The sequence below is a fragment of the Armigeres subalbatus genome, chromosome 1 (genome assembly GCF_024139115.2).
Source record: "Armigeres subalbatus isolate Guangzhou_Male chromosome 1, GZ_Asu_2, whole genome shotgun sequence".
Taxonomy (NCBI): domain Eukaryota; kingdom Metazoa; phylum Arthropoda; class Insecta; order Diptera; family Culicidae; genus Armigeres; species Armigeres subalbatus.
The window spans coordinates 46,961,950-46,988,992 of NC_085139.1; the positions used below are offsets into that span (position 1 = coordinate 46,961,950).

The following is a 27,043-nucleotide window of genomic DNA, read 5'->3' on the forward strand; positions in this document are numbered from 1 at the left end:
AAAGGACAAAAGGTCGAAAGACAAAACGTCGAAAGACAAAAGGTCGAAGGGACAAAAGGTCGAAAAGGACAAAATGTCGAAAGGGACAAAAGGTCGAAAGGACAAAACGTCGAACGGGACAAAACGTCGAATGGGACAAAAGGTCGAAAGAAACAAAAAAAAACAAGAAGACGAAAGGGACAAAAGGTCGAAATAGACAAGAAACTGAAACTGAGAGAATCAATCTCGCACCAGAGTTGGCCTACACAGGTTTCAGGTTTCGGTTTTTTAATTTTTCACAATGTTTAACAATTAAATAAAATTTATTCAGTGAGTACAACTAATGAATGGATGTTTTAGTTTTCTAAATGTCACTTCGATTTGTCAAAATGGCGCTCGCCGCACATCAAATACACCGGCGTGTATTAAACGCAGATGTATTTAAAATACACGCGTCTGCGTGGCAGAGGCGTGCTCTGATTTAACAGATTTAAATGACATTTAGAAAACGTAGATATCCATCTATTATTTGCACTCATTGAATGAATTTTATTTATTTGTTAAAAATTGTGAAAAATAAAAGGAGATTTTTTTGCCAACTGTATAAAACAACTCTGTTCCGATCTATACAAGTTTTATTCATTTTCAAATTCAACAATCTATTTTATCTCTAACAGAACTATCTAGATATTCATAATATTGGTTCATAGTAATTACTCCTTCTTTGAAAATTGCTCATTCTTGAACTTTGATTAATGAGATAAGTGTGTTATTTCTGCTTGAAGTTAAATGCATTTCACAAATTCCTTTGGAATGCACAAAACTTTTATTACTTTCGACATTCTGTCCTTTTCGACCTTTTGTCCCTTCCGACCTTTTGTCCTTTTCGACCTTTTGTCCCATTGGACCTTCTGTGCCTTTCGACCTTTTGTCCTTTCGACCTTCTGTCCCTTTCGACGTTTTGTCTTTTCGACCTTTTGTCCTTTCGACCTTTTGTCTTTTCGACCTTTTGTCTTTCGACCTTTTGTCCTTTCGACCTTTTGTCATAGATTCATTGTAAGGATACTACACAGGGGTTGCTCTTCACGTGGTTTGTTTTTGGTAATTTTTAGCTTTGGATTAATCAAAACACTGAGTTGAAAATCACACGAAAAAATAACAAAAATCTAAGAAAAATCAGGCGGTGGTTGGAAAGTTGTGAAAATTTAGATGAACCGAGAAATTGATAAAACCTATCCGCGTAATTTTGTTCCGTAAACTAATCTGTCCAATAGGTCAAACTTCAATAGGCAACGATTTAATCCATCTTAAAAAAATACGTTCTCATCTCCACCGAACCCTTCGCGTCTACCTCAGTTGAGTCAAAGTGGGCATCGTTCCCTTTTACCATAACGTGCAGGCGACTATCTGCCTTAAAACAGCAACTATTCCACCATAACCACTGGCAGTGCTTGTCAAAGAAGCACGGATTCTGTGCGTGATGATCTGCCCGATGATGAAGCAAGGAGTTAAAACTCCTCCACAGCCACAGCAGTTGTCGAAAACTAAGCTCCGGTGAAACAAATAAAGTGGCTGCGTGTACCGTTTCGTGGACGGATCCATCTCTATTTCTGGGAAGGGTATAGAGGAGAGTGAGGTAAAGCCAAGCTAAGCTAGGCAAAGCTGCCTCCATATAATGACATTTAAGCCGACAAAACCCTTCGGTATCCTATCCTGTTCACTAATCCAAATTATGCCACATGCCATCTGCTTTCTGCAAAAGTTAGCTCTCGGATTTTCTAAATTCCTGAATTTCTTTTCTTTCCGAAAGTCATTTGACAGAAACCCACTAGGCTGAAAATGGTTTGGCAGAATATGCCATTTGGCCGAAACCCAGCTGCATCGACCGATATGGCCATTTGACCGAATAGGCCATTTGACAAAATAGGTCATTTGGCCGAAAATGCCGTTTGGCCGAAATGATCGTTTGACAGAAAGAGCCATTTGGTCGAAATTATAGATCAGTACGTGACAGAATTTAAGAGGCGGCGTGCGGTGTCATACGGCCATAAATAGCGTTTAGCCGAACAGGTCATTTGACCGAAAATGACGTCAGGCCGAGTAGGTATTTTTGCTTAGCCTGTTTCAAATCTGTCACGCTGCTGATCTATAATTTCTCACACCGGCTGAACATATTTTTAGGAGACGCTTTTATTACGCTGGATGAGGAAATCCCGGCCAAAATTTAATTTTTTATTCTGTCTTAATATATTTGGATCAGTTCTTCACTCATCGTACCAAGGTCGGGAGCACTTGGAAGGAGAAGTGGGATTAAAATAGCCACCCTTAGATCCAACCTTGGTATCTTCCATAGGCAAAGTTTAAGAAAAAATATTAGGACTAACATTGATAAAACTACGAGCTAAATGTTGCACCCTCCCAATTAAGTAAATTTAGTTTTCCACTTCCCCAAACACTCCCTAGCTACGCCTCTGGTGATGAGCAAGAGTCGGTAATATTGATAGTGGAATATTTAGGTGAGCGAAGATAAATCCTCTGTCTCCAAACGAACTCTCAAACGTCACGTCACGTCGAACGTCACGATTGCAATGGAAATGTTAAGGGCTGTGACGTCGGGTATACCCCGTTAGGCATAAGTACGATAGGCACAAGGACGTTAGGCATAAGTACAATTGGCACAATGGACGTTAGGCATAAAATGACCCAAAGAACAGCCTGTGACATAAAGAAGGCAGAATTATGCCAAACGTCTATTATGCCTAACGTACATTATGCCTAACGTACATTATGCCTAACGTCCGTTATGCCTAACGTCTATTATGCCTAACGTTTATTATGCCTAACGTCCTTATGCCTAACGTACTTATGCCTAACGTCGCGGACCTTGTGACGTCATATGCGCATGTGCACGGTAAAAAAATCCGACTCAGCCATGCTTTCGCTCATCTATAGATTATAATATCTATAGTCGGTAAGTAGCACTACAGAATTCAATCTCCTTCGAAGAACATAAATGGTTAATAGCGCAACAAACTACACATATTTCATGATGGAGACTTTACATCGCTTATGTAGTTAGTACACCAACAAAAAAAAAACAACATTACAACGATCATCTGTTTCTTACTCGCATTATTGACACTCACACAAACTCACGTACATCCGTATGTAGATTTATGCTGCAGCAAGAAACGTCAAATATAAGGGTGCGTTTACAGTTTTCTTATCGGGACGATGCTTTGACCCTTTCCCGACCAGGTATTTATTTACCGGCGGTAACATTCCCCCACCCGTAAGCCCTGTGGCTGCTTCAAGCTGTGCAGGCATTTCCTCTACTTATTTGCTTTCTAATTCATCAGCTTCGCTCTACTGATACTATTCTGCAACTTGTTTCTTCGTTGCCTCTAGCCTTTGCCACATATCGTTGAAGCATTTATGGCCCGTTTAAATATTCGCTAATTCTAGCGGAAAATGTACTATCCGACAATACTAGCCCTATATTAGCATAATGTAAACGCTTGTTAGCGATGCCAATTCCTGTTTACATTGCGCTAGTATTGTCGGATAGTGCATTGTCCGCTAGAACTAGCGAATATGTAAACGGGCCAATAATCTCCTTCCGCTTTGGCCAGGCGTCTATACAGACTGGAGACCCTGCCGAATCAAAATATATTACTGTGCGCCTTCGTCACAAATTTCCGCTCTCCGAGTGGTGACTCAGTGCCTACGCTCTTATAGCTTTAGACGGGGGTCATATACCGTCCAACCAAGTTGGAACCGAACATCTACTGGTTCTCCAGATTCTCCTATTCTAGACTACAGCAGAGAGTAATAAGGTGGATGTTGTCGATCCCTATCAACATTTGAGGTCCAAGCCATTCAAATGATTAACAACACTAAAGTGCTTGGCATCTATTTGTTGGCCAACAGTTTGAGCATCAATAAGATCGAATAGACATGACGAACCTTTGGCAGAAACTTTGATCTTTAAAATCTTCGATTTTCTTTCTTTTTGCTAAACACCATACGTCCAATACATCTGCAGCGGTTGAACCGGTGCATCTGCTCTTTACAATTCATATCAAGGTTACCGCAGATCTTTCATCTATCAATGCTGTGGTATCGACTTATCTCCATCCATTGCCATTCGGAACAACATCGTTGGATTCAGTTAACTGTTAACTGACTGTGGCATTGAACCTCTAGCGTCGTAACTCTGACTCAGATCCACTGTGCTGCAATTGCACAATAAATTTTAAAACTCAGGGCAGTCATCCACCGTACAGCGCTTCCTTATACGACATGGCCGCACCCCGTGATCGTACATGCAACACGGACCCAAAATGTCCCAATTTTTGGCATACGGAGCACCTCATGTCCCGATGTTGTGCTTCGGTTGACTGATCCGGATTCTTTGCCACACCCTTCTGACTGAACTGACTGTTCCATAAAGATTTTCCTTCATTTATCGTGTGAACGAATCACTTTGTTTTGGGCTTATTATCTCTCTTCTTGACCTTCTCATCCACATCCGCCTTTTCGAAAGCTGCTTCCAAAACTTTCTCCACAAGACTTTTTACAAAAGCTCCAAACGTTCCCAAGTCGACCGACTGTGCGCGTCGCTTGTATTCCACGCACTCCATGGCATAGTACGAAGGCAACTTTTGGATCAAACTTTGCAAGAGAATGAGATTTTCAAGCCGATCGGCTAATCCCACAGCTTTGAGATGCTGAGTGAATTCCTCAACTTCTGCCCTTCCAAACTCGATTACCGAATCGAGGCTCTCTGCATTGGGTCCTTCCAATTCCTGGATCCGGTTAGCCAATCTTGTCGACAGAATCTCGAATCTCTTCCTCAGCTTCTTGATTATCAGAGGCAATTTCGTACAGCATCTAATGCCTTGCCCTGCAATGCTTCTTATAAATATTGTCCATTTTTCAGCAGCACCGACAAACTTCGGAAGACTTATGGGAAACATTTTCCGAAATGTGAACTATAGTTTTCTGTATGAGACTCGAATGGCGGTCGAGGGAGGCTTGGACGTCCTACCCTATTCGACGGTCTCAGACTGCTCTGGGACTGTGGTAGACGAAGCGAACTGTGATGAGGCAGTTTTGTAGTTGACAGCTGCGGCGTCTCTTGGCGGCGATCAGAACTCCAGCTGCTGTTGGGTCCGTTAACCTGTGTTCGTAATTGTTGAATTATCTGTTTAATAGTTCGACTACCGACTACCGGCTTGTGTGCCAATGAGCTGTTGATGTTGGCTTTTAAAGAGAGCCACCTCCTCGCTCCATGCCTATGGACTCGTGCCATTGGAGAGAGTACGACGCCGGCCATCGCGTGCAGTAACCGATCTCTTTCGTTTTCGTTAAGGAGAGGGATTCTGTAATCTACGGAAGTTACGGCGGCAAAAGAGGCGGCTTTGCGACAGATGACCGGTCGCACAAGGTGGCTAAAGGGCAAGATGCCTGCCTCGGCACAAGCACACACCGCTGGTGTAGAGGGTAGCAACCCGGAAGCGTATGATTTAAAGGTCGGAAACAGAGTTTCAATAATGTTACGATTTGGAAATTTGATGCTATTCCGGTGTTAATCCAAACCAGATTAACTCTTGTCTTACAATTGACTTTGACTTTGCGGAAGTGTGATAGGAATTTTACAATTTTCTTGTTGGGGATGGGATGTGCTTCCAACTTGACGCTTGGTCCGAACAACTGGAGGCCCCAGTGGCAGACGTTTCCTTTGACGCCTTTACTGCCGGTTGTAGTGAAGCCTTCATAGCTGGCCCAGCGATGGACAGCTCTGACAGCAGTTCGGGTTCTTATTCGCGTGCGACCTGGACTGTCGTCAACAATTAAGTACCAGCGATATATCGCAGGCATAGAAAAAGACGTGAATGTTCGGAGGAAGTGTTCCATCCCCATTCATGGCGACAATGAACATAGTCACTGCCAAAACAGAACCCCGGGGTACCCCAGTATCCTCCAGGAGAGTCCTCGAACCCCTGTTTCCAATTAAGACTTTGAAGGAGCGCCCTGTGAGGAAATCTCGAACAAACATAAGATGTTGCCGTACAATCCCCACTCGCTCAATTGTTGAAGGACGAGAGAGATACCACAAAGTTACCGTGGTCAGCGTGTTTCCCCTCATTATTGTAAACGTTTTGCAAAACGTCACCCAAATTTGCAAAGTATGTGACAGTATCGTACCCTTAGCGGAACGGCTGCTGCCAGAACACGAGTCTACCATCTGCTTCTAGTTTGTAGCGGAGTCGCGCCGGTTCACGTGATGAACCTTCTTCTTCTTCTTCTTAATGGCATTACATCCCTAAACTGGGACAGAGCCGCCTCGCAGCTTAGTGTTCATTAAGCACTTCCACAGTTATTAACTGCGAGGTTTCTAAGCCAGGTTACCATTTTTGCATTCGTATATCATGAGGCTAACACGATGATACTTTTATGCCCAGAGAAGTCGAGACAATTTCCAATCCGAAAATTGCCTAGACCGGCACTGGGAATCGAACCCTGCCACCCTCAGCATGGTCTTGCTTTGTAGCCGCGCGTCTTACCACACGGCTAAGGAGGGCCCCATACGTGATGAACCTATATAAACCCAATAAAAAAAATCATGGAAATAAAGTAAAAAAAAAGCCGCCGGTTCAGCATCTTCTCGACGACCTTGGACACACAAGCGGTCAGCGAAATGGGCTGGTACTTCATGACATCCCGGAAGAATATGCTGTTCTTAGCAATAGGAATGACCAACCTTTTTTGTCACTTTGACCATATTTGATTGCCCAGCCTAAGAACAGGATCTTGGTGGAAGGCGATAGCTTTTTGAGCGTAGGGTACCCGTATCTCATCGGGATCGGAAAACATCTCATTGCTGTTGGAGACGGCGAACGACAGCATTGAAGTCAGAATTTTGTAAATCTGGGGGAACTTGAAAGGTTGTTGAAGACGAAATGATCATCCGCTGAAACTCAACGGAGTAGCCGTCCACCGATGCTACCCCGGCAACGTACTCCCCAAGCGTGTAGACTTCCTCGGTGGGAACGGTAATGATTCTACCAGGTGTATCAAGGTGGACTGGGGAAGATCTTGCTTGCCACTAGGCGCGTTGACTTTCACCCAGAGTTTGGCAGTGGATTGGACTGGATTGGCCGAATCTAGGAAATCCTTCCACTGTTTCATCTTGTCTTTAAATACCACTGACCTGCATCCTTAGTGCTTCTCTTTGTAGACCTGAAGAGCATTTACCTTATCCGAATGATCAGCAATAAGTCTCCGTAGCGCTCGGAGGGCCTTTATTATCGCTTTAACCACCCGACGCGTTTCATCCGATCATCGAGGAAAGTTTGCTGAAGAAGTTCCAAGGAATTTCCCGTGAACAATTTTTTGACCAAATTTCGAAGAATTCGCTGAAGAAATCCAAAATAATTTGCCAATGAAATCTGGAGGATTTTGTCAAAGCAAATTCCAAATAATTTACCGAATAAATTTTAAAGAAATTTCATTAAAATTTGCAGGAAAAAATTCGAAGAATTTGCCGATCAGTTTTTGAAGACTTACCCCAATGAGTTCCGAAGATTTTGCAGAGAAAATTACGCGAAATTTGCCGAAGAAATTTTGAATAATTTGCCGAGGAAATTCCGAAGAGTTTGCCGAAGAGCCCGCGAAGGTATGTCGCCAAATTTTCCAGAGAAAATTCCGCAGAATTTAGATCCCGAAGAATTTATTGTAGAAATTACGAATAATTCCCAGAAGAGACTTTCACAGAATATCTCGAGATTGTTTTGAAAGATTTCTAGACCAAATTTTGAAAAATTTGTCAGAGAAACCCCGAAGAATAATTTCAAATAATTTGGCGAAAAAATGTTGGAGAACTTGCCGAAGCGATTCCAAATAATTTGCCGAGCAAATTTTGAAGAAGGAAATGTCGAATTGGCTAAGAGAGCCCTGAAGAATTTTCCGATGAGGTTTCGAAGAATATGCCGATAAGGTTTCGGAGAATTTCCAAAAAAAAAAAAAGAAACGGAAAATTTCCTTTAAAAAGATAGAAATATTCCCCATACTTCAACAAATTCTTGAAAATATAATCTTGGAAAAAAATCCTGGCAATCACATGCAATAAAATATTGCTATGCCGATTCACGTCGCCACCACCGTTTAAAATGACTTCCAGATTGACGCCGCCTAGCAAATTCAGGATAAATGCCGCCGATGACGATTTCTTGATCGGCGCACCTGTAATTGAAGGTTCAGCTTTGTCTTAGCAAATAAATAGGCTAGTCGTGGTTGGCCAAGAAGCAACAAATATACATAGCTCACCAACTTTCTTGGGACTAGAAAGCCATTCTAACTGTACATGCTTCAGAGTTTCTTCATTTCAAGACCAATAACGTTGCCAGCCACGTCTTTACAGTCAATTTAGGATTGAGGGAGGAGGAAGAGACCGAGGAATCTTCTGCATCTCCATGAGCGTCACTTAGAAGGAACAGTGGGTTAGTTGGGAGGTATTTTATGAGAAGCCACCTTGATATGCGACTTTCGGCGCCCTATCATGCGGTAGACCAAAAGGGCGCCAGTCTTTTCTTGTAATTATAATCAGTCAAAGGTGTGCCAGCCAAGGGCTCAACTAAAGACAATTCAATTATATGTTATCAAATCTAGATTGGTCCTGCGGTGCACAAAAATTCCTACCATTGACCAGCCCACTGCAAAGCTTAATTTTGTTAAATTAATTTTAATAACTATGTGTAGGAAGTGCCTCCAAACCATTCGCAGAGCCAGTCCATAGAGCTGAATTTTCCTTGATCCGAGAAGAACCGTTGTCGATTTCGACCACTACAGATTTGGGTTTCGTCCGATAGCGATTTTGAAGATCGATCAACCAACCGACTTTAGAGTTGGATTTTACTTGTCTCAACTAGGTCCAGTGGTCCAAAGCACCCACTCCAAAATATTATTTTTCCAGATTAGAATAGATCCGATCCGAAACCATCGCATCGTCAGACCCACTCCAGAATAGGATTTTTTAATCCGAATTGGTGCCATAACGACATCAATCTCAACCAATGCACACCAGAGTTGGATTTTATTGATCCAACTAGACCTAGCAGTTCGCCTTTCTTCTGGAAGGAGATTCTCTTTTCATCTCGTGGATTCGCATAAGTGGAACCACCCCACCCATTTTTGGCGCTTCATACAGGAGTCTGATGAAATACAAACAGCAGTATAATCATGATTAAATCGTTTGTCAGATATGGCCAGTGCTATCGGCAGGTGCCTTGCTACAATAGATGGTAGTATCATCATCACCATCATCATCATCCAACTAGATCTAGCAGTTCGTAGGCTGTAAACAAAACTTCAGCATTTTCAATGAAGCACGGCTTTGGGAGGTCCGATACATAATTTGTCAAATAGTCAAAAAATTTAAAAAAAATCTCTGGAGGACTTCCTGCAATCCACAAGAATTTGTAGGAACAATGTTTTCAAACGCAACGCAACTGTAATATTTGAAGCATCCTCAAACCACTAAACCTTCTTATCTTACTTTTCAGGTGGTAGGGTTAATGCAGGCATTTCGTCGTTTCGTCGTAGTTTTGAAAACCAATGGAAGAGACACTTCTGTGCCAAATTCATCCGTTCCACATCGTAAGCACAGGACAAACGTTCTGCTATAGTGGAGTTCTAGCAAACGAACGTTGATTTCGTTGGTTTGAGCCCCTACGACGATTGACGGAAATACCTGCCGTGTCCCTATTCAAATCGTTGTTTGAATATGAAATTTTCGCATTTTAAATATTCTTTAGTAATAATGGGGCGCCCAATTATGGTTTCGTCAAGGGCGCTGGCATGGGTTCACCCTGCGGCTCTGGCGACTTTATGTTCATTTTGATCGATGATATATTTGTTCAAACTCAAAGACGAAACTTCTTCTTTTCACTTCGAATATTTCTCGAACGCGGGTCCCGACGGACAAAGCGATAACACAATTCGTCACGCACTATGATTGGCCAAATAGGTTTTTAGCCGAAAATGCCGCAAATAGGTTTTTAGCATTTGGCCGCAAATGTTATTTGACCAAACGGATCATATGAAATTATCGTTTCGTCTTATAGATAATATAGCCCATAATGTAATTTGATCAAACGGATTATTTAAGAGTGAGAAGTCAAAAATGAGGAATAAGGATCAGCTTCCAATGTTTGTTGGGTTACTCCTTATTTCCCGCTCCCCTTTTCTCTCTTTTCATGTCACAATTTTTCTTCTCACAGTGAAAAGTTAATAGCGCAAAGTGGGGAATGATTAGCATACTTCATTTCTCATCGCTCACTTCTCAATCTTCATTTCCCGATCCGGTTTTCTTTTTTTTTTCACTTAGCACTTCTCACTTCTTAATGATCATCATTCACTCCACACTTCACGTTCACTTTTGTCAGTCAAATAACATTTTCGGCCAAATAATCATTTCTGCCGAACGAAATTTTCAGTAAAACGACCTATTTGACCAAACGTTCAATTCCAAATACGTCTAAACGACTTTCGATCATGTGACATTCGGGCAAATGCCTTTCGGTCAATCGGCCCGGAGGTTGTGATGGGCTTGGATTTCGTCGAAATTCAAATTAGAATAACTTTGTTGGAGGTAATTCGGTTTAAATAAAAATGGACTATTCGACTGAGAAATTATTCTGCCCTTATCCTAAATATCTGATCAGGTTATAGTTACCAGTGACGATCCGAGTTTTCCAAGGGTATGTTGAAAATGCATCTTTTCCTCTGCCTGTCTGTGTTTTGTTATACTTTTTCCAAAAACTGGAACTAATTCAATACAAAATTTCCAAAACGACTTATCTGCTTTTGTAAACAAAGATTCAAACGTTGATTTGACGAATCTGATAGCACTCCCACGCAAGCCAACACGGTTGGTTTACGTGGTAGTGCTATCAGATTCGTCAAATCGGCGTTTGAATCTTTGGTTACGAAAGCAGATAAGTCGTTTTGAAAATTTTGTATGGAAGTGAAGACTTCTGCTACCTGTTGATGGTGTTGGTTTGCATGGGAGTGCTCTCAGATTCGACAAATCGACGTTCGAATCTTTGTTTCTAAAAGCAGATAAGTCGTTTTGAAAATTTGTTATTGAATTGTTCGACCAATAATTGCTTCAGATTGACAATCCATTATAAACACGCAGAGAAATGGACCTTTGGGACAGTTCGTCGAGTGACATTTGGTGGAATAGACATTTAGTCGTTTAGACGTTTAGTCGAATTGCGCAGACAAGATGTTTTTTTGCCTCTGTCATTTTGTTTGTTATTATCAAATTCGAATTTTGGAAAATTTTATTGTTCGGCGAAATTTAAGGAAAGGTTTAAGCCTACCACCTGCATTAATTTCACCTTATCCAACTCGAGATCTACTTCCAGCGGTAAACATTAGCTTCTTTTCCAACGAAAGAAGCGCCAGCCCAGTATAATGAACCAGCTCTATACATGTCGTCAGAAGCAGTGGAAAAAATACTATTTTCGCCATCTTCAATAGAGGAAACTGTGCGGTACTACATGATAAACATAAACAGAGCATGCCACGTTGTAGCTGTCATATGACAATTATTCGCACTTGCATTCATTGCAAGTATTCACGCATCGTAGCAACCCAGAATTTCTCTTCCTCATTGAGCTCCAAGCAATCTGACAGGTAAGACGTGCTTATTCAAGTGGTTCCTTTTCACAGCATTATAAAGGGAATGACGGCTTTGGCAGGTTTTGTTCTATTATTGGCAGGGGGTTTTTATGACTGACTAGGCTCAAATTTGGTCTAAACATTCTTTGCATATCAAAGAATATTGTGGCCAAATTTCATAAAATTTGGTTGACAAAAACCCCCCTGCCAATAATAGAACAAAACCTGCCAAAGCCGTCTTTCCCCCTATTAGATTTCCACAGAAACGATTGCGGCGGTTGCAATGGCAATGAAAACGGAAGCAGGTACTGGCTTCAAGGAAAACAAAGGCCTCAAGTGGCTGCAAATCAAGCTGGCCAGCCGCGAGCTGGCTGTGACCCAGAAGTTTAGGCCTGGGTCAAAATTGGCTGTACTTGTCGTTTGTTGTTCTGATAAATGAGCTGGTACCAAGTTCCAGCAGCTTGCAAGCACTTGCGGGAATGGAGGTAGGACACCATTCGCCGTAACAAATCTTTTTCAGTAGATAACTACTTCTCAAGTGCACCGAACAAATCGCTTGGACACTATCGACAACATTCCGGGCAAGAACATTAAAAAAGGCAGCCACGTTCCTGTCGAGAAATTACGGGAGGGCACCCTTCGTCATTCGGAACGTCCTCAAACAAGCCTTTGCGATATCTTGGCATCGCACTCTATTCCGGAATCTAGAACAAATCACTTTAGTCAACTTTCTCACAAAAAATACACAAACACAGGAAAATGTTCACACAAAGTTACGGTTTACTTCCCTGAAGATATTTTTTTTTAGAATTTTCTGAGGAAAAAAACGAGAAAATTTGTATTTTCGATCAAATGTTATTCGACGAAACATCATTCGACTAAATGTCTTTTCTCCAAGTGGTATAGATTCATCGTAGTTGGTTGGAGGAGTTCGTCAAAGTCAAATTTTATGAAGCCATCGCTCTTTGATCAATAATGTCCATCTTCAAGTTCAGTTTCAAGTAACTGTATCGTAAATCATCGAGTGTGCACACACAATTACGGAGCAGTTTTGGCAAAGCAGTTTTTTCATTTTTAGTTATTACCCTGTGCCGGGAATACCATCCATAGTCCTATAGCTGAAATAAAACTGAAAACAATTTTTTTTGTGGAAAAACTAGATAGGGCTCAACATGTGATTATTTTGATCATCGACATGCAAAATTATCGCAAGCCAGTACCATTGTGACATATTTAATTAAAAAGTTTCTTTAATTTATTGACTGTTCCTTTTAGTGAAATAGCATTATACCTAATGAAGTTATTTTTTCGATCAAATCCACTATTCACAGCATGGCAAGTATTATGATGAAAAATAAGATTTCAGATTAATCGGCTTTTTCTCTATTCGTACTTTCCTTATTTGGAAGGGATATGCGATCATAGGCAGTATACGAGAAAAGCATACGATTCTTTCTGGTATATTTTTTGAGGAGCTTGTAGATGCACGACAAACGTACCACCACTGCTAGGTGGATCAACATTCGTGGGGAAGTAATTGAAAACTCAATTTTAGACCCATGGCGCACGCTCCATGTGGGAACGTCGACCGTAATAAGCAGAAAGAGAAAGGGGCCGCCGTTGTTCGTCGGTAGGTCACGTTGTCAGCGAGTGACTATTGCCAAATGTTGCAAATGTTGATCGCATCGCGCACCCCGGCCACAGCAGACGCAGACACGGTCTGTGTCAAAAAGACTGTATTGCATGTCGTTATTTTGTTGTAAAACTGTAGGTAGGCAAGCGAAGCGGATCGACATGATTAGAGAAAACGTGGACACGGGTGCTCTCCCGGAGCTGCAGCTGCAAACCGTACGTGTTGGCTTTGATTTTGATCTTTTCTAGAAGGAAAAGTTGCAATATGTGGGAATAAAAGACTTTAGCGATCACCAGAGAGAGAACCGAGTTAGATTTCGCATAACAACTGAAATGAAATATGAGAAAAAATATTAAAAACTAGGTTGGGCTTTTGCAAATTGTTTTGGGATGTGGAAATGCAGCGACGGAAATGCATTTTCATAAAGTTTTATTCAAATGGAAGTCCAAAGTATGGAGTGCCATTACTAGCCAATTAAATGATAAAAAGACGATTCTGGTCAGCTGATAACACAATTGTTGTCAATTACCATATCATTACCGCGCAAATAAAAATCCGGTAAAAACTCACCTACGATGATTATCTAAAAACGTAGAACCTGTGACCCATTTGTCTTTATCATCATCACATAATAAATGGAAAATTTTACATTTTCGGTTCTACGTATCGAAGTCTTCCGATCCTCTCCGGTCGGAACCGATTCGAACTCGTTCGGATATCTTAAGGGCAAGACATGTAATTCAACCCATCTCGATTAACCATAACGGATGGTTAATCGGGATGCGAAACATAGTTCCAGCGTTGCTGGAATCTGTAATTCCAGTTGTTGCTGTTGTGATTCCGCACAAACAAGGAACTCCGTCGGCGGCTTCATTCAGATTTTTCAGCCCCAATCCGGTTAGGCACCGCTCGTTTCTGGTTTCACCTGACGACGCGACGCGACAACGCAAATCACCCTCCACCCGCGTCCCTACTTAGGGAGCTCATTTACTGGCTGCAGCCTAATGAGCCCCCTTTATAAAGTGGAAATTGCAGATTGATTTATCCAACTTTTGTTTTAGATTGAATTTTTTAAATGTTTTGTTAAATTTTTATGCAACAGCACATATTTCAGTTTGAAATATGTAATTACTTATTTTTATAGTATTCCAGTAAAAAAATAAATTTTATTTAAATGAAGTTTGAGTTCTCTTTGAATCTTCATTTTAAATAAGCTTTGTTAACTTTAATCCAACTTGCTAAGATTTTCTGGAGAATTTTGTGTTTCACTAATTAATTGAAAATTAATTTCCAAAATCAACTTGATTATAGAGCGCATACCTTTCAATATTTGCTTGCAGCTTTTTTTTTTTACTACAAAAGCAAAACAGACACGGTTGACTGAGCGTCTACGTTACGATATAATGCCGCGTGTCTGACTGGTTGTTGAAAGACTTTTTTTCTTCACCTCAATCCGCATCGTAAAACAACCCCGCAGACCGACCAACCAACCCACGCACAGCGCGCTGCGCGCTCAGATTTAAAACAAACGGTTCTTTGAAGGAAGTTAGCAGAAAATGAAAAAAATCTCCTTATTCTGTACTAACTCGCTTCGAACGAATTCACTATTATTGTGAAATACAGAGCTCTGTGCTTCGGGTCGATCGATCATGCGGAAATCGTAACCGCGACCACAAAGATTTTCCCCTGACCAGCATCAGCAGCGGCGGCGGCGGCGGCGGCGGCGGGGCTACGGCTGGTGTCGATGATAATTTACTGTAAATCGGGAAGTTTTAGCGTTCGGCGAAATTACCCTCCCACGTAAGGCGCCGAGAACGTTTGCGTATGTTTAACTATTCGAGGAAGATGAGCGCCACACCAACGCGCGCCACGCCACCGACCGTGTCAATGCGGCGGCGGATAACCGATGACGCTGACTTGGGGAAGATGGATACTGCACAACAGGCACCATCATCATCCCGTCCGTCCGTCCGTCCAGCTTTGGCGCAAACAAGTCAGTCGGATATGGCCGTGGGATTTTTGCTGGCATCAGTCGAAACGGAACATAAACGGTTTTTTTTTCTAATGATCTACCCTGGAAGTTTCTATTGCTAAATGACTTTACGATTGCCGGGGACATTGTTTAGTATTTGCTGGGAAAATACGTTTGTTTTACTTTGTAAGCACATGCTGTAATCGAGGGTGGTTAAAAGTAAACACAGATGCTGCAAAAACCGGCTTGAACCGTTTTATTACACTAGCTTTCCATTGTGGATTCGTGTAATGTAGGCTATGGCCAATAGTTTTAGTTTATATATGGCAAAAGAATAAAAGGAATATCGAGCTAAAATAATATTTTTATTCCTGAAATCACCCAAAGTTCTTAGTTATTTCTGAATAAATTGTATGGACGTGGACGAATCAAAAACCTTTCTCCCAAACATCTTGTAAATAGTGGCATAATAAAATTCTTTCGCAGAAAGCAACGATATGACCGACACATGACTTTTCCAGATTTCTTTATGTACAACTAGCTGACCCGGCGAACTTTGTCTTGCCAAAAATTGATCATTTTTCTGATACAATTTGTTGCGTACATAATTTATCTAGAAAACAAATTTGTTCTTCGGAATGATTTTCATTTTTTACAGAATTGTAATAACATGTTTCCTATTAGTTAAGTACACAAACAAAAATTAGCACATATCGATCTTTCCATTATCGATTGATAATGCCAACTTCATGTTATATATACAAATGATCAAGATTTGAAATTCCTATGCAAAATGTAAGAAAAACCGTTTCATCGAAAAGATTGAGCATTGATCTTCAAAGTATTCCAATTTCATCATAAAATTTTTTCTCGTAAAAAGAAGAAGAAAACGAAAATTAATTAGCGAAAATTGGTCTTTCTATTCATGAGTGATGCGCCGTCGTACAAATGTCAATTTTGTTTTATATTTATAGATTTTATCAATTACAAGCCATATGTATATTGACAATGCATTATGAGAAATTAATCATCTATGGGAAAAAGATGAAGACATATCGATGAAGAGGATTGGCATAGGAGTTATCTGTATGCTGTGGGTCAAGATTCTACACACACCGGTATCGCGCAATCTTAGCAAAACATTATAAGATTGGGTTTTGAAAGAAGCTTTCAGTAATCGTCTTTGTAAATAAATTCTGTTAACTGTGGTACCTCACTGAATAATTCTTTTATATTCTACTCCAACAAGTATAGCGCAAGTTCATACCAAAAACTAAAATCTCGATCCAAGTCAAAAAATGCGAAATTCTTTTTACTCTGGATTACATCCATCGCTCCTATAACATCACGAACCACAGCATCACATATCCGATCAACAAAACGGGATGCTTTCTGCAATATCTTATGGGTGTTTAACTTCCTTGATGACAGAAAAACTGGTCAAAGTGTATTGCGAGAGATCGGCAACTTCCAGATCGTTCCAGATGGCGAAAGCGGCAGCTGAACGACTGCCCATAAATTTTTCGCACTACAATGATGATGTGTACAACTTTGATGTTACCCAGGGCGAACTTCTGTGGGCCCTCGATAAAGGGCGAGGTGCCTCAACAGGCCAGATTCGATCGGGTACCCTCTGCTGCAACGTCTTCCGTTATCCGTAAAAATGACGCTTCTCGAGTGGTTGAACGATATCTGGCGTAATGGCGAGTTTCCCGCCAACTGGTGGAATGCCTTCGTTGTTCCTATCCTGAAACCGACCTGCCACGATTTCGGACCAATTATCTTCTGGCCAATCTAGCTCACCAGCTGTATCGCGAAGCTTCTCGAGTGGATTATTAATCGGCGACTGATTACCGAACTCGAATCATGTGGACGGCTCGACAAGCGCCAACACGCTTTTCGACCTGGACTTGGCCTCGATACATACTTTGCCGAGCATGATAGATTGCTGCCTACTACCGACGAGCACTGCCTGTTGGCATCCCTAGATTTATTGAAGGCATATGACACCACCTGGCGACATGACATATTGCGAATACTAAAGTATTGGCGAATACGTGACCGCATGTTGAATCTACTGCAAAGTTTTCTCTCGGAATGCACCTTCCATGTTCAATAGGAGGAGATATTTCTCAAGAGTACTTCTTGAAGAACAAAGTATATCAGGGATCCGTCCTGTCCGTGACGCTTTTTTTTCATCGCGATGCAGCCCTGCATGCTCATCGGTGGAGTAGAAATCCTTTTTGTACGCGGATGACATTCTCCTCGTGCTGCGTAAAGCAAACTAGATGAAGGTTTACACCGCAGATTGCAGATCGCCGTCGAAGCTATGGACAAGTGGGCGAAGAGTGTGGGATTCTTTACATTTGCGACCGAATCGCAGACGTTTTACTGCAGCCCTAACGGTCGCCGAGATCCGTCGATAGGGATCACCATCGATCGAACCCCCGTTCCGAATACCAATCGCCCAAGGATCCTGGGTGTCACTTGAATTATGACTAAAAGACACAAAAAGGTGAGGCATGACTAAAAGTCGCAACAGCAGCTTTATTTCGTTTATCTGCCGGGCTACAGACCGTCTTTGCGAATATACTAGCAAGGCAGTATGATCGTATCTGCCACGCACGAAGACCATCGATAGTGTGAAAAAAATGCGTTCAAGCCGGCGCCCCGTAGGTCATTGGTAATCTACACCGATGGCTCAAAATCTGACGATGCGGTGGAGGCCGGTGTGAAACACGACCAGCCTCGCCGTATCGTTCAGCCTTTCGCAAGCGTGCAGTGTTTTTTTCTGCGAAGGCTTTTGCAATCAAGAGAGCCAGTGGTGTGATGGGGATTCTTACGGATTCGTTTTAGTTTTAATGGTTTCTTTGAATAGATAGAGTAAATTTAATACTAAATGAACACAATAACAATATAACATTCTCTTGCTCGAACACACATGAGAAACATGTTCCGATGTTGTTTTGTACTATTCTTTAAATTGACCCGAATAACTCGCGAAGTTTCTCTGCGATTATGGGAATAATAAAATACTAATGAAGGCCTATGAAACGTCTTTTGTTAAGGAGAGGGAAGAATATCAGTGTGGAAGCTGAAATAAAGAAGATCAAAAATGTTGTGCCCAACAAACTCATCCGATTTTACTGGATCCCGGGGTGCGCCGGTCCGAAAATCGTCGGCGGCGGCGTTTGTCGTAATTTTGGTCGGCGGCGGCGTTTTCGGTGTCACGCCGGTTGCTATTTCAGCCGGCGGCGGCGGCGGCGTGAATCGGCGTGGCATTTTTTTGCGATCATTTCTTAAGGTGAAGGTGGGTTGAGTACCAAAAAAAGCTTTGAAAGTGTTGGTACAATAAAAACTGTCATATACTGTAGTAGTATTGGTGTCGTATTTATAAAAAACAAAGAATATTAGTAAAGTGGTTCAAAAAATGACCCAGCTCCACCACGCTCATTCGTTTCCGTCCCATGCTCCGAAAACAGATTTGAACAAAAAATGGTTTAGTACAATCCGGTTCAAGTTTGTATGAAAACTAGTATGGGAAACTAAACCTTTCATTACACTGGCTACAGCGCTTCCCCTCCAAACGCTGACGAAAGGAGAACCCACATAGTTTAAAGCAACATTTCAGAGATTTCACTGAACGAGAACCGCACCGCAGGAAAGATCCATTGATTACGTAACGCAAAAAATCGCATTTTATACCCCGCTGACCCCCATGTCAAACTTTTTGTATGAAATATCTATCTTGGGTTCAATTCGCAGCCCCTCCACCAAACCCTCGTCAGTCGCCGGATGCGCAGCCTATACGATGGCGTATTGGGGAGCGCCCTTACCGTTACCGTTATTCTGTTCAACAAATTGAGACCGCTTGAAGAGTCCTTCGTCAGCGAATACCAGGCAGGTTTTCATGAGGGCCGATCAACGACGGATCAAATGTTTACCCTGAGACAAATCCTTGATAAATTCCGGGAGTACAACTTGCAGACACATCATCTGTTTATTGATTTCAAGACGGCGTACGATTCAGTGAAACGGAATGATTCATTTCATTCATTTATTTAGTCTACATCTATACAGATAACACTGAATCAACAATTTGACGCCACAATACACGGTTCGAGGCCGCATCTCTCCATCCTCGAATACGCCCCACGCTCGCCAAGTCGTTCTGCACCTGGTCTGCCCATCTCGCTCGCTGCGCTCCACGTCGTCTCGTACCTGCCGGATCGGAAGCGAACTCCATCTTTGCAGGGTTGCTGTCCGGCATTCTTGCAACATGTCCTGCCCATCGTACCCTTCCGGCTTTAGCTACCTTCTGGATACTGGGTTCGCCGTAGAGCTGGGCGAGCTCATGGTTCATTCTTCGCCGCCACACACCGTCTTCTTGTACACCGCCAAAGATGATCCTAAGCACCCGTCTCTCGAATACTCCGAGTGCTTGCAAGTCCTCCCCGAGCATTGTCCATGTTTCATGTCCGTAGAGGACTACCGGTCTTATTAACGTCTTGTACATGACACATTTGGTGCGGTGGCGAATCTTTTTCGACCGCAGTTTCTTCTGGAGCCCGTAGTAGGCCCGACTTCCACAGATGATGCGCCTTCGTATTTCACGACTAACGTTGTTGTCAGCCGTTAGCAAGGATCCGAGGTAGATGAATTCCTCGACCACCTCGAAGGTATCCCCGTCTATCGTAACACTGCTTCCCAGGCGGACCCTGTCGCGCTCGGTTCCACCCACAAGCATGTACTTTGTCTTTGACGCATTCACCACCAGTCCAACTTTTGTTGCTTCACGTTTCAGGCGGGTGTACAGTTCTGCCACCTTTGCAAATGTTCGGCCGACAATGTCCATGTCATCCGCGAAGCAAATAAATTGACTGGATCTGTTGAAAATCGTACCCCGGCTGTTACACCCGGCTCTCCGCATGACACCTAGCAATGTTGACACCTGCGCAATGTTGAACAACAGGCACGAAAGTCCATCACCTTGTCTTAGTCCCCGGCGCGATTCGAACGAACTGGAGTGTTCGCCCGAGATCTTCACACAGTTTTGCACACCATCCACCGTTGCTTTGATCAGTCTGGAAAGCTTTCCAGGAAGGCTGTTCTCGTCCATAATTTTCCATAGCTCTACGCGGTATATACTGTCGTATGCCGCCTTGAAATCAACGAACAGATGGTGCGTTGGGACCTGGTATTTACGGCGTTTTTGAAGGATTTGCCGTACAGTAAAGATCTGGTCCGTTGTCGAGCGGCCGTCAACGAAGCCGGCTTGATAACTTCCCACGAACTCGTTCACTAATGGTGACAGACGACGGAAGATGATCTGGGATATCACTTTGTAGGCGGCATTAAGGATGGTGATCGCTCGAAAGTTCTCACACTCCAGTTTGTCGCCTTTCTTGTAGATGGGGCATATAACCCCTTCCTTCCACTCCTCCGGTAGCTGTTCGTTTTCCCAGATTCTGACTATCAGTTTGTGCAGGCAAGTGGCCAGCTTTTCCGGGCCCATCTTGATGAGCTCAGCTCCGATACCATCCTTACCAGCTGCTTTATTGGTCTTTAGCTGTTGAATGGCATCCTTAACTTCCCTCAAGGTGGGGGCTGGTTGGCTTCCATCGTCCGCTGAACTGACGTAGTCATCTCCTCCGCTGCCTTGACTTTCATTGCCTGTACTCTCAGCGCCATTCAGATGTTCCTCGTAGTGCTGCTTCCACCTTTCGATCACCACACGTTCGTCCGTCAAGATGCTCCCATCCTTATCCCGGCACATTTCGGCTCGCGGCACGAAGCCTTTGCGGGATGCGTTGAGCTTCTGATAGAACTTGCGTGTATCTTGAGAACGGCACAGCTGTTCCATCTCCTCGCACTCCGCTTCTTCCAGGCGGCGTTTCTTCTCCTGAAAAAGGCCGGTCTGCTGTCTCCGCTTCCGTCTATAATGTTCCACGTTCTGCCGGGTACCTTGCTGCAGCGCGACCGCCCGCGCTGCGTCCTTCTCCTCCAGAATCTGTCTGCACTCTTCGTCGAACCAATCGTTCCGTCGACTTCGACCCATATACCCGACGTTGTTCTCCGCTGCGTCGTTAATGGCTGCTTTGACTGTATTCCAGCAGTCCTCAAGAGGGGCCCCATCGAGCTCACCCTCTTCCGGCAACGCTGCCTCGAGATGCTGCGCGTATGCAGTGGCGACATCAGGTTGCTTCAGTCGCTCTAGGTCGTACCGCGGCGGTCGTCGGTACCGAACATTGTTGATGACGGATAGTTTTGGGCGCAGTTTAACCATCACCAGATAGTGGTCAGAGTCGATGTTAGCGCCACGATATGTCCTGACGTCGATAATGTCGGAGAAGTGCCGTCCATCAATCAGAACGTGGTCGATTTGTGATTCTGTCTGCAGTGGCGATCTCCAGGTGTACCGATACGGGAGGCTGTGTTGGAAGTAGGTGCTGCGAATGGCCATATTCTTGGAGGCGGCGAAATCAATTAGTCGTAGGCCGTTTTCGTTCGTCAGCCGGTGAGCGCTGAACTTTCCAATAGTCGGTCTAAACTCCTCCTCTTGGCCAACCTGAGCGTTCAAGTGTGGGCTATGGGCTATGGAGTGTGGGCTATGGACGTTGATTATGCTGAAGTTGAAGAACCGGCCTTTGATCCTCAACCTGCACATTCTCTCGTTGATCGGCCACCACCCGATCACGCGCCTTTGCATGTCGCCCATCACTATGAAAGCTGTTCCCAGCTCGTGTGTGCTGCCGCAGCTCTGGTAGATGGTATGATGGCACATCGGCGAGTATGCGTGTGCTCCCGATGAAGTTGAGAGATTTGCAGTTCCACGAACCGAGTTTCCAATCGCTAGTCCCTTTTCGTCGCAGTGGTCTTCGCCGATGGTTCCGGTCCGTACTCTCTTGTTGATTGTTCGTTGCTTATGATTTTTTAAAGGCTGGCTTGCAGGGCCTGACACCAAACCCCCTAAATTTCCGGAGGACCATTCCTCCTTATTTCCGGTGGACCATGGTGCACAGTTTCACTTAGAGTCCCTCGCTGGCACTCGGACAATGATCAGCCGCCCCTAACATGGGGAACAGACGCTGTTGTGAGCCGATCCTGACATGGAGAACAGACGCTCAATAAGATTTGCACCTCCGGAGCAAACCCCCCTTCCCTGTCAGCATACGACCATAGTTCCCACCGGGGTTGGTTACCCGATCTTCCCTAAGGTTGCTCGTATCCCGGCCAGCACCGCGGGGAGGTAGGGATAGGAGTTGCTGGGTAAGAGGTACGCGAAGTACCAATGGTACGCTTTACCCAGCATTTGCCGTGCCAAAAACGGAATGAATTATGGCAATTTATGCTAGAACATGGTTTTCCGGCGAAACTGATACGGCTGATTCGTATAACGTTGGACGGATCTAAATCAAGTGTAAGGGTTGCGGATGAGACATCGACATCATTTGTTACCTTAGATGGATTAAAACAGGGTGATGCACTCCCGAATCTACTGTTCCATATAGCGCTCGAGGGAGCAATTAGGAGAGCTTGTGTGCAAAGAAGCGGTACCATTATCACAAAATCGCATATGCTCCTGGAATTTGCGGACGATATCAATATTATCGGGATTGATCGCCGTGCCGTGGAAGAGGCTTTTGCGCCTTTTAAGCGAGAGACAGCGAGGATTAGAGTCACCAATACCCAGCAAAACGAAGTACATGGTCACTGGCAATCAACGTGGGTTCAGTAGTGGTGGTGGTAGTGAAATGGTGCTGGATGGTGAAAAATTTGATGTGGTGGTAGAATTCGTGTATCTTGGAACATTAGTGACATTGGTGAAAAGGCGTATTGCAGCTACAAATAGGGCTTATTATGCCCAAGCAGCACAAGTCAGTCATAAATGGTTTCAGCAACTTGATTGTGACTGAATCTGATCACATATGAGTTACAGTAACTTATGAGTGACATGTGTGCTGCTAGGGTGGACTTCGGACCATATAATAAATTCGGCCAAACACCTTCCGGGCTTGTGGCCTCCGCCCAAAAGTCATTCGGCAGAAAGTTATTCGTTCGAATGCCACTTAGCCGAATAACACGTTAAGCCGAAGACATCTAGCCGAATTTCGTTTGGCCAAATAATACATTTCGGCACCAACATTTCAAGCTGCTTTTGTGAACAAAAGCTTCTCACGTCGCTGGTGGGCCATGTTTCAATTTAGTTGCCCCAAGGTATTTATTCCCGAATGCAGTCACATTGAAAGTCCTGCGACCAAATCTGTTCGAAATGTGCTGTTTGAGATGGAAGCAGCGAATCCTCTTCTTTTATTAAATGAGGCTAGATTGCACAAATAGGCCCTCCAGCGACATGTGAAGGTCGTGTTTACAAAAGAAGTTTTACCCCTATGAAATGTTGGTACCGATTTGTCCGAAACGATTATTAGATCGAAAATGGTTTGGTTGAAAATGTCATTTGGCTGAAAGCAACATACAGCCGAACGAAACATTCGGCCAAACTGGTAAATTGGCTTAAATAATTGTTTGCCCTAAATGGTGTTGGCCGAAAATTCGGTTTGGTAGAAATGGTCTTTTGGTAGAAAGATCCATTTGAACCGAATATGGTTTTTCTGCCACACAACCATTCGGGCAAGCGACTTTTCCGACAAAATGATTAATTCCTGATAATCATCATCATCCTCATTATCATCAACAACCGTACGACACATACGGTCGGTTGTCCATTTCAACCATTTCGACCAAACGGTTCGGCCAAACGACAGAAGTGCAAGATTGGACGCGATCATATTTAGACGCAAAATAGTCGCAAGATCCGGGTTAATGCATTGTGCGGTCGGTGAGTAAATAAATTAGCGCAAGATTGGACGCATTCGTGATGAAAAACCCAACTTAATTCACCGAGTGGTGATACTGTCTTTCTCACATTTAGCTAAGACACCAACCTTATATGGCGCTTATAAAGTTCGATTCCGTTTTCTTAATAACTTTTAAACGAAATGGTCGATCGTTATCAAATTCAATAGTGATCAACAAGGATTTGTCCCCTGTCGAATGCAACTTGTTGCGACAAAATCGGTTAAGAATTACTATATGAAAAATTGGCTAATGTTTTTCGGTTTTCGTGTGCACACACACACGGACAGACAGACATTTGTTCAGTTCGACGAGCTGAGTCGATTGGTATATAACATCATGGGTCGCCTTTCGGTACAACTTTGTTGTACGAGAAAGGCAAAAAGGACACAAAATAGTCTCGAGATCTGGGTATGTGTATTGTTCGGTGCATTGTGCGTTGTATTGTAAATAAATCAGTGCAATCAGTACAATCTTACCCGTGCGTGCATGGTGTATTTTTTTTTTCTCGTCGAAGGACAGTGAAGTATATTTATTTGTGTTTGGAGGATCTTGCGTTAGTGTTACGGCTGGCCTTAAGAGTTTGCATATGTTACTGGGCATTCATGGTGTAGAGAACGCATTTGATCGTATTCATGCTCGGTTCTTGAACACTTTATACGATCCGATATACTTGTGCTTTGTGTGGTCAAGAGGTGAAGCAATTGATGCGCGTTTGGTCGTGTTCCAGTTAGGTATGCAGGTAATTAGTTCTTTCTACTTTGTGCGGACGAAAAATATTTTGTTAAAATCATTGTGTAAGAAACTGGTTCTGACACATCACTTATCAGAGTGAATTATGGAGACGCAGAGGTAAAAACTTCCAATAGCAAAAATCACCTACTAATATTCCTTTCCTTATCCCAACTGACTACAAGGGCGTAGCTGGCGCCGTTATTGATCATTAAATGAGGACAACGCAAGGACGTGCTTCTCCAGACACTCCATGCGTTGTGTCTACTCTTAGACAGCTGCAGATATCTCCTCGTCAAGTTAGTTCAGCCATTAGTAAACTCAAATATTCCTCCTCAGCCAGGCCTGATGGCATTCCATCATGCATTTAAAAAAAAGAATTGCGAGGCATTGCTTTTAACGTTAACACTACTTCTCAACCATTCGCTAAGTCAGCGCAAGTTTACTTCATCATGGAAAATTTCCGTAATGTTTCCAGTGCATAAGAAGAACGATAAGCAAAACATTGAAAACTATCAAGGGATCCCATCCCTATCACTCGTGTTTCGCTTAGGTTTATGCTTCAATGAGCTTCAACAATTTTACGAGCTCTTCGACTTCAACACAACTGCTACAACCTTCAAACATAGACTTCAAGACCTCAATAGTGGAGAATTTTCCTACCTTTGTTTTTTTTTTCAAATGCCTCGAACTTTATCAATGACGGGACGAGACGAGATGCGATGAATCAGATAAACTACATGGACTTCCTAGGATTAAATATTTTATTAATGATAAGTGAATGTATGTATTCCGTACGCCAAATGTTTTGTATTGTTTTTATTTTCTGTCTTATCTTGTAATGTTGTTGAAAAGACGTGGAGTTTTTTTTTTGTCATATTGAGTTAGCTACATGGGAAGTCGCTCAACATGGCTTTTCACCATAAGACTTCATTCAGACTGTACAGTCCGATGAAGATAATACTAAATGAAGAAATGAAGAAATGATAAATCCTATGTATGCTTGTTTTAGCTGAGGATCTGCCTTAAGTCGGCGTTCCAAACAAAAGAACCTACGGACCTTAGGATAGAATCCGACCTTCGAACTACCAAACTTTGCAAACTCTAATCATATTTTCAACAGAGTAAACGATGAACTATTTGATAAAATCCTGAATTGTGTTTCTAGTGAAATTCTGTGTATCAATTGTTCTTCGATTGTATGTGATGTTTACAATTAAAGATTGTGTGATACCTGACTTGATTTTTCCTGACACCAACAATTCTAACACTGTGTCCTGCAAGCTGGGTTGGTTAGGTCCGATTTTTATTTATTTTTATCGTATCAAATCGATTTTTCAGCGTCAATTTTCAGATTTTCAAATCAGTTTTCAGCGTTCAAGATTTATTCGATTGGACCAGTGTTTCGAATGGGAGTGATGGATCTGCTATAAGCACGATATCCGATAGAATATTTGGTAAAAGACGTGTAAGAAAGTTCAACATCGCTGATTGGTAGAAATTCTTTGGTTCGCTTCAGCTACATCTTCTTAGCTGTTGATAGCAGTACAGATTTAAGAACACGATAATGTTTCTCCATGATCGGCAATGACACATATTTAAACGTGTTTGAAAGAGCAGAGATGTTTCGGACTTGAGTCTCATTTGACGAAGCGGAGAACTTACTTGCATGAGAGGAGCTAGTTGCATATATGAGCGGGAGGCGAACCAGACGATGACAAGTTCGATGATTGGGTGTGGGTTTGCTAGCTAGATGATGGGTCGATTCTTTGATGCAGCATAGAATAGTGCTTACTTTGATGGGTTGGTGAAATAAAGTCAATATACAACTGCTTGCTAGCTGTCACTTTCTGTCAGCCTTCGTATTAGTTTCAGTTACAGAAATGTGAATTTGTGTCGCGAAACAAGCTTATGGCAAGCTGATACAAGAGCGATCAGAACAGAATGAGAGAAGCAGTCCCCACCGACCACCGACGCCTCGTTCTCGCTTATTTGTTGCTGGGGACAAGGGTTTTTTTACGTAACAGTGTCGGAATCCGTTTATTCTTGTATAAATTTGTCAAATAAAAAAAAAGTTGTCTCCTCCCCCCACTCCCCAAGGAAATTTTTTTAGAATAATTTTTTTTTCGAACCCTCTCAAATTAAAAATGTTCAGAAAACCCTCCCCAGACCAATTTTCT

The 27,043-nt window shown here is 42.9% G+C and overlaps 1 protein-coding gene across 7 annotated transcripts in view; it reads left to right on the forward strand.

Annotated features, from left to right (window-relative positions):
* Window positions 1-27,043, forward strand: part of LOC134225142 (serum factor response D-like) — a 692,637-nt gene that overhangs the window by 539,002 nt on the left and 126,592 nt on the right. The gene's annotated exons all lie outside the window — the stretch shown is intronic.